General features: G+C 36.9%; 1 long non-coding RNA gene across 1 annotated transcript; it reads right to left on the bottom strand.

Moving 5' to 3' along the window:
* Window positions 1-13,420: 13,420 nt before the first annotated feature.
* LOC140011443 (uncharacterized) lies at window positions 13,421-15,672 on the bottom strand. Its single transcript, XR_011818599.1, has 2 exons — window positions 14,242-15,672; window positions 13,421-13,856 (listed from the first exon to the last, which is right to left on the bottom strand). It is a non-coding gene; the product is annotated as an uncharacterized lncRNA (long non-coding RNA).
* Between the last annotated feature and the right edge of the window lie 821 nt (window positions 15,673-16,493).

Below are 16,493 nucleotides of genomic sequence, written 5' to 3'. Positions count from 1 at the left end.
GAGTTGGGGTCGATCTTCCGACCTAGATGGACTATTCGAGCCAGCCGGGGTTTGGTAGAAGCCAGTCCAACCTAGTTTGAGGTCACCAAGTTTGTAGATTCAAGTTGTGAACCAAGTTTGTAGGTTCAAGTTGTGAACCAAGTTTGTGAACCGAGCTTGCGAAGCAAGTTCAATTTCTTTTCGTTCGCCAGTGAGCTTGCGAAGCAAGTTTGTGAGGTGACTGGCCAGTGAGGGTGATAAGGTGTTAGGTGGGAGTACAAGTGGAGTTCTACGGACCTTATTTGTGGTCGACGGAATGTCGGCAGGAGATCACGCATGGCAAATGACTTGGCTTTGGAGCCAACCTGTATCCTTCATTTGTATTGTTACTTTTGCACTTGACTTGACATTTTGTGAAATAGTTGTTTATCTAAATGTGCAATTTATGATTTTATCCCTGTTTACTTACTAAGCACATAGCTTACCCCGTTTCCTTTGTTTTCCTTAGCAGGGGACGACACGGGGAACTTTTGGCACTGCCACTAGTATAGTTAGGTTTAGTTTGTAATAGTTGGACAATTAAGATGTTCCTTTTTGTTTTGGTGGTTTGTATAAGGACCCTCCTTAGGGTCCACTTTCTGCTAGTTGTTATCATAGTGTAACGTTTTGGTCTGAATAGCTACTTTTGGGGATATAAATAGAACTATTTTGGAGTTGGCTATATTGTCTATAGTGCATTTTTTGTTTATCTAGTTTTTATTGTTTTGAAATTTTGAGTCCTGGCGCGAGTTAGGCAGGCGTCCCGCCGATACCCTAGGGTTCGCCCTTGACAGAAGCGGGGGCGTCACAAGTCGGTTGTATCGAGCTAGCAAGGGCTTGGTCGAGAAGGCCGATAAACCTTGGGGACTGATGTTTGGAGGTCCCTGGTGATGTATAGCCGTTGTGCTTGCTTGTTGTGTTGCCCAACACCACCAGTGGTAAAATCCCCGACTTGATGCTGTTTCTTTGGAATTTTTGAGTATTGAAAACTCTGGATTCCTGGTATACTCGAGTATTATCAACTACTGTTCTGGCGTGCAAGCCCGGCAGGGTGTTGACCGGTGGAGGGAGATTGGTGAAAGCGGTGTTCTACGGACTTTATATCCTGTAAATGCAAACGTTGACGGAGAGTCAATGGGTCCGGTTATGATCAAGCTCAAGTGGATTTGGCTTTTGGAAGCCACCCGTATTCTTGAATTGAACTATGATTAAACTGTTATCCTACTGTATGGTATTTATTTGATTATTTCTGTGCACTTATTTGGCTATGTGCTTACTTGTTTTACCTGGAACCTCACTGGGCTTTAGCTCACCCCATTCCCTTTGTTTTCCTTAACAGATCGGGGATGGATTCGATCAAGGGCTTCCTTAGCTTTCTTTTGTTTTGAACTTGTATTTTGAGTTTGTAATCTTTTGTATAAGAAGACCCTACTTTTGACTCCTGAAAGCTCGAACCTAATAGTTATGTAAGTTATGTAAGCTCGAGCCTACTTTTGTTATGTAAGTTATGTGAAGAGTGGTAAGTTGACATTTAGCTATATGTATACTAAGATTTTGGATTGTTGGTGTAGTGATTATGTTTAATTAGGGTTACACTCTCTTGCTTGGAAGATATCTCATCCGCTTCATTTGAGTTATTAGTACTTTGATCGATTGAGTCCCGGCGAGAGCTGGGCAGGCAGTCCGTTGATACCCTAGGGTTCGCCCTAGGGAGAGGTGGGGCTGTCACAGTTGGTATCAGAGCTTAGGCTTCAGATCCTTGTAGTATATCTTAGACTTAAACGTTTGGGATGCTAGACTATTGGATGGGTTTAAAAGTTAAGGGACCACTAAAAGGGATAAGAATTAGAGCCTAGGGTTGAATTGGCCTGGACGAGTTAGGTATTTTCAACTTGAGGATTATATGTGATTATTTTTCCTTAAGAGTACTTACGTTTTATCTACACTTTGTGTAGGATGGACGGATCTTGTGGCCCTAGCGATAGACCGGTTGGTGAGACGCCCTGTGAGGACTTACCGATGATTAGATACTAGACCAGGCCCGGAGGAGTTAGAGCATATTGGAGCCCATCTGACCGCTATAGGCATTGCAAGTGTCGGCATATTTACACTTACCCTAATGAAGTAGTTCTGGCCGTAGTAAAGGAGCGGAAGGTCCTAGTGAGGGACAATACTAGGCTTGGATTTGAAATGGATTACCTGAAGAAAACTATTGAAATGCAAACTGAGCGGATTAATGAACTTGAGTATGATGTGGTCAAGGGCCGAGAAAGGGTTGATGACCTGAGCGCGCAGCTTGGCGAAACTCAAGAGCGCATGGTTAAGAGGGCCAGGAAAGTGAGGCATAGAGCAGAGTCCATTCCGAATATTTGTGATGATCTGCTGGGAGAAGTGAGTGACGAGGCTTCTCACATTGGAGATGACACAGTGGCTGAACCCGCCCAGCCTGGGGGGTCAACTAGCCCTACAACGGATTAAGCCTCTACTTCTAGGCTATTACTTTGGATGATTTTGACTATTGTACATAGAAAGGATAGGGGAGGTTGTGACTCGGTGGTTGTACAGCTTTCTTTTGACCACTTGTGTTAGGTTTTTGTTTGATATGACTATATGATTATATCTATACTCTTGAGGCTCGTACTTGCTACTTTTGGTCCTGTTATTTTATAAATGACTGTTAAGAGCCTTTATGTACAGTGTTTTGACTGTTGACTTGGATCTTTGACTTTTGACTTTTGACTTTGACTTTATTTCGGCATTGGCCTTTAACTGCTTTTCAATTTCACTCGTTTATCGTGACTCCGATTCCATTTCTTATATGACCTTTAAATATGAATAAGCATATATTGTATACCTATACTTGCTTACCCCGTTAGTTATAATACTTGGGCCTAGACCAGTGAGTATTAATGGAGACTAGACGACAACGTGGTTGGGGCCATGGGTGTGGATCTAGGTAGGTCCAGGACTAAGAGGAGGAATAAGGTTCTATAGTCAATTAGAACCAAGGACCCGAATGTGGAGAAGGGGACCAGGTAGCTACGGCTATCAATCGTATGACTGATTTACTGACCCGTTTGGTTGATCAGCAAGGTCAAATACCTCGTAACCAGCAAAGGGACCCCGAAATAGATGAAGATAGGGCTCTGAAATGGTTCCAAAAGTTCGCTCATCCTAAATTTCTTAGAGGACCAGATTCCAAAACTGCCGAGAATTGGTTTGAATGAATGGAAGATATTTTTGCTGTTTCGCGTGGTCTCTGCGCGGAGTGAGTTTGGGATTGAGTGGTGTTTTTGGGCGTAAGCAATGAATCATGACTATTATAAGCATAAACCCTTTATCAGGGTACTTGGGAGAAATAGATATGTACGTCGGGTAGGAATCTCTAATATGAGTAATTTACTCTTGGGACCGGCCGGCTTGAGTTTTGAATTACTTTATTGTGGATTCCAGTACTTGAGTACGAAAAAGTGGAGAGCCCTAGAATAAGGGTCTGTATCTTGATTGCACTTGAGATAAGTTTTAATGGCAAAAGTCAAGGCGCGGAAGATTCTAACATTTGACCTAGTTATTGGACTGATTGAGGGAATGGATCTCGGAAGTTATCATGGACTAACCTAGAAATAGTCTGTTAGGGTTTCTATAAACGGTGGCTAGATTGTAGTATACGTCGAGAAATTTGCACTGAAGACCTATTTCCTTCTCCTATGACTATGAAGACTTAATAAGTGTTTATTTCGAATGTGAGGCAGTTTGATTGCAACTATATGGATATTTCTAGCCCTCTTGTGATATTCTTTCCTATACTTCCTTGACACCTATCCACTAATATCAAAGTCTGGACTTGGCTTGATTATTACAGTGTTGAGATTGAGAGTTTTGAAATTATGTATGGGGATTGGAGAAAAGAATTGGGTTCTATAACTGTTGCAAAAGCTTGAGATAGGGTTTGGAACTTTCGATATATAAAGTACGCTTTAGGGTTTCACTATCTACACAAATGGCAATGGTACTTCTTGTGTTAAGACCCCATAATAGGAATAAGTGATATAGTATCTTGAAGTATTGCCTCACATGTGCTCTACTTTCGCGTCTATCTCATTTGAGAATAGTTAAGTTTAATTCCTCGTGATTGGACTGGAAGAGAATGAACTTAAAAGTTATATGACTAGAGTTTCCAATTGCAATTAGTTACATATTCTGCTCCTTTGATTTGCCTGACAAGCTATCATCGAGTTAAGTGAATCGGCGAGATGATAAATGTGACTGATCTGTATAAGAAAATAGAGATTATTTGAAAGGAAGTAGAGTTCCAAAAGGGACTAAAGGAGCACTGGGAAGGACCAAGGGAACAAGAATACTTGGACAAAATTGAACTACTGCACCAGAACATAGAATTGGAAAAGAAATATGAAGGGATTCCAGAAGGGGTACGCAGTAAGTTTGAATTAGTGCATTTGCCTAGTTGAATAGCATCTCAAGACATCCCTTGTCAAGTTAGCCATTAGTGAGATCTTGCCTGAAATGGTTGTCATTATTGGACTGTGCGTAGTGAAATTTTATGTAATAAGCTGTATTCCCGTTAGGAACAGTGGACTTGGTACCTGCTGTTTTAATAAGTGCTATTAAATATTGGTGGTTGGGCAGTATTGGATCCTTGTCCATGAGCCTATCCCTATATTTTAGTCTTTAAGTTAAGTGAAAATTTTTCGTTTGTCATTCGAAAGGAAGAAATTATTCAATGTACAGTGTATGGGTTTAAGAGCTAGCCAGAATAGTAACTAAGTTTTAACTCTCCTTTTTATCGAGATTAAAGTTTGTGTCATTTCTCACCTTTGATATCTTCACTGATTTTATTAAGCATGGTGTTTTAGCCATTGCACTATTATGATTTTCTCTCTAGATAGATTTTGGTAGTGGCATGAGTGGAGAGATTTTGGAGGAAAAGCATTAAGCTTCCATCTTTCTTGAAGGTACAAGGTAACTTTGGCAATAAACTTTCCTCTACCCCAATATATGCAAACTAGTGGTTTAGGGTTTCAATTTCGGTAGTTTCATGAAAAAAAATTTCACGGTTTGAAGTTGTGTTGTGCAATTTTCAGTTTTATGGTAATTTTCTGCCCACACATGATACTTAAGTGTTGGCCATGGTTTGGTAGCTTTGCTATGTGAAATATCTAGCTTTTATATGCTAGTTTGACTTGCCTAAAGAAACTTCCAGCTTGTGATTAGGAATTTCAGTTTAGGGTTTCATTTTCTAACTTGAGTAGGTGACAGTCATATGCTTTTATTTAGTGAGTTGTTGGCTTGATATGTATATGCTTGAGTTGAAGCTATTTCATGGGATAAATGAAGCCTTGAATTGGCTGGAAAAAAATTAGTAAACACAAAGGAAGTGCCGCTGAAAATTTTTCGGCAGAGAACCTTGGAAAGTTTTACGAAATCTGTTATATCTTGATGTAGAAAAGTCAAAATTGAGTTTCGTTTATTATTGTTCTCAATTCCCATGAATATCTATGATTTTCAAAGTTGACTGAAACTGTATACCTGTTCTGTCTGCTACTAGGTGAAGCAGCAACTTTAGGTTGGAATTTGACTGACTTGTGGATTGGATCTTACAATGGTACCTTCTAGAAAGTTGTAACAATTTGAATCTATATTCCGATGGTATAAAGTTTATAAATTTTGGACTTAAGAATCTCAAGATATGATTTTCAAATGAGATCACGCAAAACTGGAAAATTTCTATTTTCTTAGGATTGTTCTTACTTACATTTCCAACTTTAGGATTGGAGTTGGTAAACTATTTTGAGGTTGGTTTATGAGTGGATTGAGGCTTAAATGAAAAGAAAATGAGTTCTTCAAATCATTTTAGGTCAGACAATTTACAACTTGTATTTTGAACCTCTTATCTACTTTCTCCAAACATTTGGCTATAAGTGATACTCTTCTGCTCTAAATGACTTTTACAACATTGATTAGTAAGGACATAAGGATTATTTCTCGATTGGAACAAGCAAGTATTATATTTTGATAGGTTATACGAGTACAAAACTTGTAAATTGATGCATGTCCTAAATAAAGTTTTGGAACCTCAATTCCTACATAATATGGCTTTGTATTGCTAGTCTTTTACTAAAGCATGTGATCACAGGACTCGAGAGAGGTAAAAATGACATTCACGCAAAATATCCTAAACTATTCAGTAATCAAGGTGAGAATTTCGAGGACGAAATTCTTTAAGGGAAAGAGAGTGTGAGAACCCTCACTTTAAAATATAATTTCCCTAAACTACAAGTCTTGCCCTAAGATTTAAACCACTCATCATATGCCCTAGCATTGTATTTTACATGTGTTACAACCATTCCCTTGTATTGATCCTCACTTTAAAACATAATTTTTTTCCTTCCTTACATGCCTTATTCTAAGACTTAGACCACTTATAATATGCCCTTGCATCATATTCCCTATGTGTTATAACATTTCCCATGCATTACATTTCATTTCCTTTTTATTTGAATTAAAACAATTTCTTGAGTTGGCTTGAAATAATTCACCACTTACATTTTGCCAAGTGGCTTTTATTTGTGGTAGGGACTTTATATGAGAGATTAGAGGTGTTAACTAGGTATTGGTACATTTGGAAGGGTTAAAACATCATTAGTCAAAGAATTAAGAGAAATTGTGGACAAGAATTGGGCCAAGTGGCAAAACCCTAGCCATGCATCTTGTTTGACCAAGGATTAGATGAATTTTAAACCAAATTTTGCTCCATTCCTCCACCATAATTTCGTGCCCTTCTTAGCTTCCAAGAGAAGGAGAGAAACTCCATTTTAAAGCTTTCTAAACCTAGTGTGAGCTTGAGAGAAAAATCAAAAGAAAAAGATCTAGAGTTAGTGAGAAACTTTCCTCCAATCCTTGTGGTTGTTCCAAGCTTGAAGCTTTCATTTTGGTGGATTGTTTTGGTGACTTAAGCAACTTGTAAGAGAGGTAACTAATCTTTAAATGATGGTTTTATGATGTTATATCATCTACTTTAAGTTTTAGTGATAAACTACAAGTTGTTTTGGTTGAGATTTGGGGTTAATCTCTTGAAATAAACAAGTAGTAGTTAAGCTAGTTAGTATGCCTACCATGTGTTTGATGAAATGCTTAACCTTTGTTCATGTTTGTTTATGAGGTATTAACATGTTTTAAGCCTCTTTTGAGTTAGATCTAATACTTGTTATGTGGTTCAAGCGAAAATCATGAAGGGAGGAAAGTTAGATGAACATGTAAACTTGTGGACTGTTTTACTTCTCCTTGGCTGACCGGTTCTTGAAGGAAGGGTTTCTCCTTGATTTTAGTGGTTTTATTGTACCCTAATCAAGCCTAACAAACATGGCTAGACATAGGTTAAGCTCATGTGTGAGTTGGAATGAAATTTGAGCAAGTAAAGTGGTGGTTTGGTCTATAGTGGACTGGTTTGGTTTTTCTTGATGGCTAGACTACTATTGTTATTCTTAATCATGTTTAAGTGTTACATTTTCAGCCCAAATGGTCCTAATTGACTTGACTCCTTGTATATTAACATTTGAGGACTGATTTGGGTGAATTTGAACCAAAACAAATGAAGATAGTACCAAGAAGTAATGTAGTTTTAAGTGAGGATTAGGGCTGATCCAGAGTTGGAAAAACAGCCAACTTGTTCGACCTACTGGTACTGATAGGAAATGAATCAGCATGCACATTTTGTACCGTTGGAAAGCCCTTTGAGTCTAGTTTCCAACGCCACTGACAGAACCTAATTTTGACCTTCCTACTATGAGATATAGCCATTTTTCCAAAACTGCGCAGGCACAACTGTTTTACGCGAGAAGAACCTTTCGAGCTTGAATGAAACTTTTCTTTTGCCAAACTTTCATGCACCTAACAAACTTGTTTTCTCATGAGCTTTCACTGTAATTTGGATCTCATTTGCATGATGAATTGTATGGCTTTAACCACTCACTTGGTCACTTAATGAGCCTACAATTGAGTGGGAAATGAACCGAATTTGTTAACGATTACACTTGTTGTCCTAGGATTGGGAAACGAAGGTGGTCGTAACCAAGACACTTGACGTTTGACTACTGCTTTGCTTGATAGGGGAGTGTTCCACTACCTGCTACCTGTTATGTGAAAAATCTGAATATCTGAAGTACTTGATTTATGACTGTTAGAGCCAAACATTGTTTTGATAAAATGGAGGCGAGCGTGTATCTTATCGCACTCGACCTCCCTTGTTTTCCACTGAAGCTCTATATACTGTTATTATGAGATGTGATTTCTCTATATATGATTGTGTTCGAGTTGTTTGGGTGATATCCCATCAACTACTGCTACTGTTTGGGTACCCAACCTCTTAGGTGAGTCGGTTGCATCGAGCCAGCAAGGGCTTGGTCGAGAAGGCCGATAAACCTTGGGGACTGATGTTTGGAGGTCCCTGGTAAAGTATAGCCGTTGTGCTTGCTTGTTGTGTTGCCCAGCACCCCCAGTGGTAAAATCCTCGACTTGATCCTGTTTCTTTGGAATCTTTGAGTATTGGAAACTCTGGATTCCTGGTATACTCGAGTATTACCAACTACTGTTCTGGCGTGCGGGCCCGGCAGGGAATTGACCGGTGGACGGAGATTGGTGAAAGCGGTGTTCTACGGACTTTATATCCTATAAATACAAACGTTGACGGAGAGTCAACGGGTCCGGTTATGATCAAGCTCAAGTGGATTTGGCTTTTGGAAGCCACCCGTATCCTTGAATTGAACTATGATTAAACTGTTATCCTACTGTATGGTATTTATTTGATTATTTCTGTGCTCTTATTTGGCTATGTGCTTACTTGTTTTATCTGGAACCTCACTGGGTTTTAGCTCACCCCATTCCCTTTGTTTTCCTTAACAGATCGGGGATGGATTCGATCAAGGGCTTCCTTAGCTTTCTTTTGTTTTGAACTTGTATTTTGAGTTTGTAATCTTTTGTATAAGAAGACCCTACTTTTGACTCCTGAAAGCTTGAACCTAATAGTTATGTAAGTTATGTAAGCTCGACCCTACTTTTGTTATGTAAGTTATGTGAAGAGTGGTAAGTTGACATTTAGCTATATGTATACTAAGCTTTTGGATTGTTGGTGTAGTGATTATGTTTAATTAGGGTTACACTCTCTTGTTTGGAAGATATCTCATCTGCTTCATTTGAGCTATTAGTACTTTGATCGACTGAGCCCCGGCGAGAGTTGGGCAGACAGTCCGCTGATACCCTAGGGTTCGCCCTAGGGAGAGGTGGGGCTGTCACATTTTGTGGTTTAAAGTGTGAAAATTGCATTTCTATGGATTTTAAGGGTAAAAACTTCATGTTTTTGTATGTTTAAGGATTCAATCATCAATTTGAGAGATTTGAGAAAATAATTGGATGATTATTGATGATTTGAAGTGGTCTAAAGAAGACATAAAGTGCAAAACATTCAAATGAAGAAATGCAAGTGAAGACAGTTTCGACACCTTGTGGTATTTTAGCAATAGCTTGAGTTACAAGTATTGGATTGAGGTGAATATTGAACCATTTTGAATCTAAAAGATAGATCTATATTTGGTATGAAGATATGGAAGTCCAGTTTAGTCATTTTCCTAGTCAAAAAGTCGAAATACAGAAGTGCAACTCTGTTGTCGAAAGATGAAACAAAGCTCTGACCAGTCGAGGGTATTTTGGTCATTTATTGGTCCACAGAGCTCCAAATGGGATGATTCGTGAGGCATTGGAAAGTTAACTAAAAAATCTACAACTTTCATGTTTGCACAAGAGTTAGTTCGGCCTACATCATCAAGAAAATAGCAGTTGAAATGGTGCCAAATTCACAGAAGCGAAAACGTGACTTCATGAATACGTGGCTTGAAGTCATGTATTCCTCAATTTCGGCTGCTACTTGTGTTTTGTTCACACAAGCTTTTTGACTCATTTTCCTGCAAGAATATTGGTGGAAACAGCTCAAGATAACTGCAAAAGAACCTTTACAACTCATTTCTACCCACTTTGTCTCTTACATGAATCCTCTCTATAAATAGAGGCCTTTGGAGAACATAAAAACAACTTTGGAAGGCTAGAGAAACTCACCAAAAATGTAGTCTTCACTAGAGTTTCTTTAGTTCATTAGTTAGAGTAGTATAGTATAGTTAGTGTAGTGTTTCCATCTTGTATTTGTAGTTAGATTTGGATGAAGATGGAGGAGCAAAGATGGAGAGTTTGAAACTTATGTGACAAGGGTGACTTCTCTCCTATCACTTTCTCTCTTGTATTTGATTTGATGTTTAACTATAATATAAGTTTGGTTTTGTTTTTTTTTTCATGTTTAGTTAAAGTTTATACCTAGAGTTATGGATAAACTTGCTCGGCAGACAGTCCGCTAACCTTTAGGGTACGCCCTAGGGGAAGATGGGGCTATCACAGAAAGACTATATTTTGTGTAGTTTCTCTAGACTCTAAAGTTAAGCAAAAATGTGTCTTAAAGCCTAGTTGTAGAAGAATCCAACTCCAAAACAACTTGTTAAAGTGGATGCAAATTGCTTCTTGAAATAACCAAAAGTTGATTCTACAAATCTCCACGATTTCTTGGACAGTTTTCATCGAAATTTGATTAGAAAAATGGTCCAAAAATGTTGTATGAATAGAGTGCAAGGTGCAAAGTAAGTTAACAGTTGAAATTAGAGAAACGCCATGTGGAAACGTGACCTGAGCCTCGCATACCCGGGCTTTTCAGTCTATTGCAGGTTTGTCACTTTTAATTTTTCACACTTAATCACAAAATGTAAAATTCACTATAAACCTAATTATTTAACTAATAAAATGATTAAAACACACCGAAAAGTAAATAATAAACACACTTAAGACACGTAAAATACAAACTTATCAACTCTTTTTTTTTGAATAATTGAGTTAATAAATACTAATAAAGGAGAGAGATATTAAACTTTCCTAAAACACATTGAAGCAGATAGATTAAAATTAAAAAGTTTATTTAATAAAAATTTGTCAAATACACAAGATATCTATATGGAGATAAAAGGTTTTGCAGTCTTTTTTGTCCCACTTTATGCTTGGTGATTTTTTTTTTTTAATTTCCAGTAGGGAAAGGGTGGGATTTGTACTTCGTGACTTACAGTAATGGTTAGGGAATTGATCAAAAAAGCTCCTTGGTTTTCTCGAGGAAAAGTGCTATTGTCATAGCAACAAACTGTGGGTAGCCTCTTAGGTAAGTTTGAGTTGAACGTTGGACAACTATAGACTATTTCCAGGTATATTTGTGGTCATTAAAGATTTGTACATAAATTATTGGACAAGTATACGTTGATTAGTATTGGAATTTAAGTTTATTGTTGGACAATTCTCTGATTTGTTTGAAGTTTGATAACTTAAAGGATTTTAAATATGTTACATGTCAATATGGTTTATTAAAGGCATTGCTAACTATTAGACTCGATAAAAATACCTTAAACCAAAAATAAACAAATGAAGCATCGAAAATTGGACTACGAGACGATTGGATAAAAGCACCAAATAAAGTACCCCTTGCCTAACATCTGAAGCCTGAGAAACATGTGTCAACGTGAACTAATTATTCACCTTAGTAAGTTGTTTAAAAGAGTCAACAAGCTATTAAGAGCCATAAAAATTAAATGCAATACATACACTCTCAAACTAGCGAGTCTAAATTGACAACAATTACATTATCTCATAAAAACCTTCACCTATTTCCCCTGTATATATATATATATATATATATATATATATATATATATATATATATAGGAGATAATAGATCTGCAACCACGATGTCAAAATTCATCAAAGGGTAAGAAGGGTGATTATATGCTTAAACATTTTTAGAGCTATCTGTCTAAGCTATATTGATCTAGAGGTGACTCTCACTTTCCTTGCACTTAGCCCATAAAATCTTTACTAGTAGAGTCCATTTAGATAATATCAGAAAAATAATTTGAGAATTGAAAAAGATGCCCTATTAGGATTGACAAGGCAGATGAAATATACTTAGTTGTCAGGTGATACACCTAACAAATTAGATATATATACCATGATGAATCAATTTTCAGAAATCATTATGGTGCAAATCTAGTGGTGAAGTTTTAAAACATGCTTCAAGAATCATTCAAAGGATTAAATATGAACATGCGCCAAGAAAAGGTTCCGAATGCAACTCAATTAACTAGTAAACAGACTTGTCAATGAGACCTTTGGTAGAAATAGTTTTAACTTGATATTTGAACTTTTTTTTTTGGGCAAAAGTAAATTTTTTTATTGATCAAATATAGAAAGCTTTACATGAGAGGTATACCTCTATAAACATCTAGTATTACTATTTGTGAGAAATTCCTAAGCCTGTGATGAAATTTAAAATTATTTTGCAAGCGGGGCTCTTGTGCATAGGATTCTGCCAAGTGGTCTTCACATTTGGTGAATGCGATATCTAATTGATCTCTGGACTCCAAAAATCTATTACCAGAAAATTTTACTTCAGACCTCACGCTTGCGGGGTCATGTGATATCGCACATCACCTTGCATATGCTTTGACAGATGTTCGTGCATTCTTTTTCCCCTAAAAACTAAGCATGTGTTTTTTTTTTTTTAGTGTGGGTTTGCTTTTTATTTTGTAAAATTATGGAGGATGAATTTAGATGATTGCTAAAAAATTCCATTGATCTTTGGATTTCACATTAAACCCATATTAAATAATAGTTGATGTAATCAAGAGTAAATCATTATTTTAGCATTGATGTCACGTTCAAAGAAAACATTCATCGAGCACTAATATTACATGATCCCATAATTGGATTAGTGCCTATTATAAATCCTATTTAAATTCAACCATTGCAGATACTATTTAAGCATGTCTATTGCTGAGCAAGTTATTGAATTAATTAATATTAGCATATTAGCATTTGGTATAAAAATAACAATTTTTTTTTGACAAAGATGTACAAATTATCTAGTCAATTAATAATCGAAGTTTGAGATTAATAAAAACTGCGACTCACACGGTTGTATATTCAATTGTTAAATAAGATTCTTGAATCTAGAGATTGAGATTGTCACTTGACAATAATCGAAGCTAAGATAATTTGTTCTTTTATTATAGGTGAATTACAACATCTGAGGATTCTGAGCAGTCCAAGCACTATGTTTTGATTATTCACTATCTTTTCTTCTTCTATGTTTTCCCCTTCTTCCCATTTAGGCTGGGTAAGAAAGAAAACAAACTTTCAAGCTTATTGACTTAAAACCCTACCAATCTGAGCATAAAATCTTTTGCTAGAGATAATTCTTTACATTCTATCAGCTAACAAGTTTGCAAAGGCAAAGTGAAATCAAAACAAGGACAAAGAAACTTTTCACAGATTTATAGCTGAAAATAGGGAGAAGAAAATAGTTTGCTAGAAATACAATTAGATCGTAAAGATATAAAGAAAAATGAGTACTCTAAATTTACAGAAATTTTTTTCTTTCTTTTTCCTTTCTACTGGTCTTGTATCCAAAGAGACGTGGAGCTCAAAGTTTGAGCGCACCTAGGCAGATCAGGCTAAAAATATATGACAGCCACAGGTGCATCAAGCAACTTCCAACCATAGCAGAGCTGCTATACTTCGCTCTAACTAACTGTAGAAATGACTACTTCGCAAGAGCCATCACAAACAACCCTTGCCATAGATATGTCTAGTTGGCTAACCAAGCAAAAACTTGAACACATTACTCGATGAAATAATGCCTTCTACACGCTTGCTACCAACCTCCACTATGACAAGTCTCCTAACCCCTGCAAGAGTGCAATAGGGGGTGAATGTTTATCACCTTCAAGTACTAGAGTCTAACAAATGGATTTTCCAAAAATAAACTTGCCTTGGACTCAGATTACAGCACCCTAAAATTAAATGCTGGAAATAGAACAAGGGCGGGAAACAAGAAAACTGGACCAAAATAGCAAAAAGTCATATTGGTTAGACATCATGAATTAAAATCATTTAGATGACTAACAAGGCCTAAGTGCAGAAATCGTGCAGGTATCATCCGCTGAAACATAAGAATGAGATAACAGCAGTCCATCCAGTTATTTATACCCTGTAAGCTTTTTTACATTCCGCCTCCTTGGTCTAAAACAGAGATTACATACAGACCATAAATAAGACGAAAAAGAAAATTACCAGGAAGTGCCAGCCGCTCCATCACTTTATGCAATGGATCAGATCGCAAACACATCTGGTACCTCTGCCCATTGTAACCATAAGGAGCATTTGCATCTTGGCCGAGTTGTAATGCCCATTGTAACCACAGTTGTCAGCTTTGAGCAAGATTTCAACTTTCAAGATCAATAATTAGAGATGACTTGCAGATTGATAACTTTTAATACTATATGCAGTTTTTTTTTTTTTTCATTGTGAACAACATTTTTTGCACGTTACAAAGGACATAAGAGCACAAGAATATGGATGACCGCCTCCAACTTCAAATTCCAGGAAAGTCAACTTTGAATTCTTAAGAAATTCGAGGCCCGAAATTTTAAGCAACAAAACCTTAGTAGAGTTTAATAAATGTTTCAGAATTTTTGTAATAATTTTAGAATTTTCTCATGTTTAACTAATATTAATGTACAATTTCATGATCACTTCATGAAGTCAATGCAAGTATACTTGATTAAAGTTAAACTTGCGGACCTGAAAAGGGGAAGGAAATCAAACAACCGGACAGACCAGCACCAAGAAACTCCAATCCACACCATGATCAATTACAGATGACTGATTTGCGTGCAAATTGACCAGGTAAATGAAAACCAGTCAAATAGCTTACAGGTAAATAACAGAGCATCCATCAATACCAATGCCTCCCATAGTATAGAACACTACAGTCACCCACACAGGACAACGCAATAGAGAAAATATAAGGCAAGTTAAAAGACCCTAACAGATCAGCAGAAGAAGAGGCTAACAACCATGCAACCAATCCCAAAAGAAGTCAAGACGAAAAGCTAAACCATCAGCAGAAAACCAGAAACACAACAAATAAAAGACAAGAAAGAAAAAGAGAGCAGCAATTAGCAAAACCATGCATATCAGGATCTCTCAAAAAGAAATAAAAAAAAAATGCTCGAATGTGATGAGTACAGGCAAATCAAAACTCAAACATACACCACCAGAAGCACACGCAGGAAAATCAACACAGCATACTAAGATGTCCCATAGTATAGAACTACAAGCAGCCAGAGAGGGCAGAATAACGGGAAGAATGAAAGGCAAGTGAAAAAACCCCAAAAGGATCAACCAAAAAAGGGGCTAACAACCACACAGCCCCAAAAATGTCAAGACAGCCAATTAAATCTTCAGTAGAAAACCGAAAACACAACATATAAAAGACGAGGCAAATGAGAAAGTAGAGATTAAACCAGATAACAGAACCTGAGAAAAATTCTACTTTCAAAGGATAAGAAACATCAAGGGGGATTACTCTTTTGTAAAGAAATCGCAGGATGAAATTGGGAAGATTGGTGGATTTGGAGAATGGAGAGACAAGGTTTGACTTTGAGAAATAGTTGTGGCTCTAAGTTTGAATAGAGAATGGGTATGCGATGTTGAGAAATTTTCAAGTTGATGATGAATTTTAAAAAGCTTCTACAAAAGGGGCATTTTGAGTGTAGGATTCTGAAAAGGAGTTTTCGCAATTGTGAAATGCTAACTGAGTAAATTCGCATTTGATAAATGCGATGTCCCACCAAATTTCAGATAAAAAAAAAGTTTCATACCTCGCATTTGACATCACCTTTTATTTTTTGATCGAAGCTGATGCGTTTCTTTTCTTTTTCTTTTTCTTTTATTTTTTGATCCAAGCTCATGGTCTCTAACCTCGCATTTCTCTATCTAAATTTTAGAGCAATAACAATAGTTAACTTAGCACCAGCTAAAACATAATGTTGCATTCAGGTCATCAGGTGTACTTTCTGAAGCTATTTATACTTTCTGTTTCTACATTCAAGAGATCTGCTCATTTTGAATGTCTTTAAAGAAATATTATAGGGGTTAAATCAAGATTATTATTATTTGTTAGTTTCTATATTGTTGGTCTTGGTTTCTTAGTTATGTTAGTAGTAGTTTTTAAGTCCAAGTCCAATTGTATAAAGATTCCCTTTGTGGTTCGAAAGCTAAGTTTTAGGAAACTAACTGATCTATATATACCACTACTAGTACTCTTGTTTTGTGTGCCGAGAACTGTGAAGAATAAAATTGGTTGGTGCCTCCTAAAGCTTTGTTTGGTTCTGTCTCTTGTTGTTTCCTTTTCCTTCAGTTTTTCGTTTCCGCTACCGTACTTATTTTTTTGATTTTAAGATTTGTCTTGATTTGTTTATCCCGTGGTTTATATTCCTACAAAGTGGCATCAGAGCTTTGCTTGAGATGTTGAGAAATTG

The sequence above is a fragment of the Coffea arabica genome, chromosome 7e (assembly GCF_036785885.1).
Source record: "Coffea arabica cultivar ET-39 chromosome 7e, Coffea Arabica ET-39 HiFi, whole genome shotgun sequence".
NCBI lineage: Eukaryota > Viridiplantae > Streptophyta > Magnoliopsida > Gentianales > Rubiaceae > Coffea > Coffea arabica.
The sequence above is the reverse complement of the archived record's forward strand: the minus strand, read 5'-3'. Positions and strand labels throughout refer to the sequence as shown.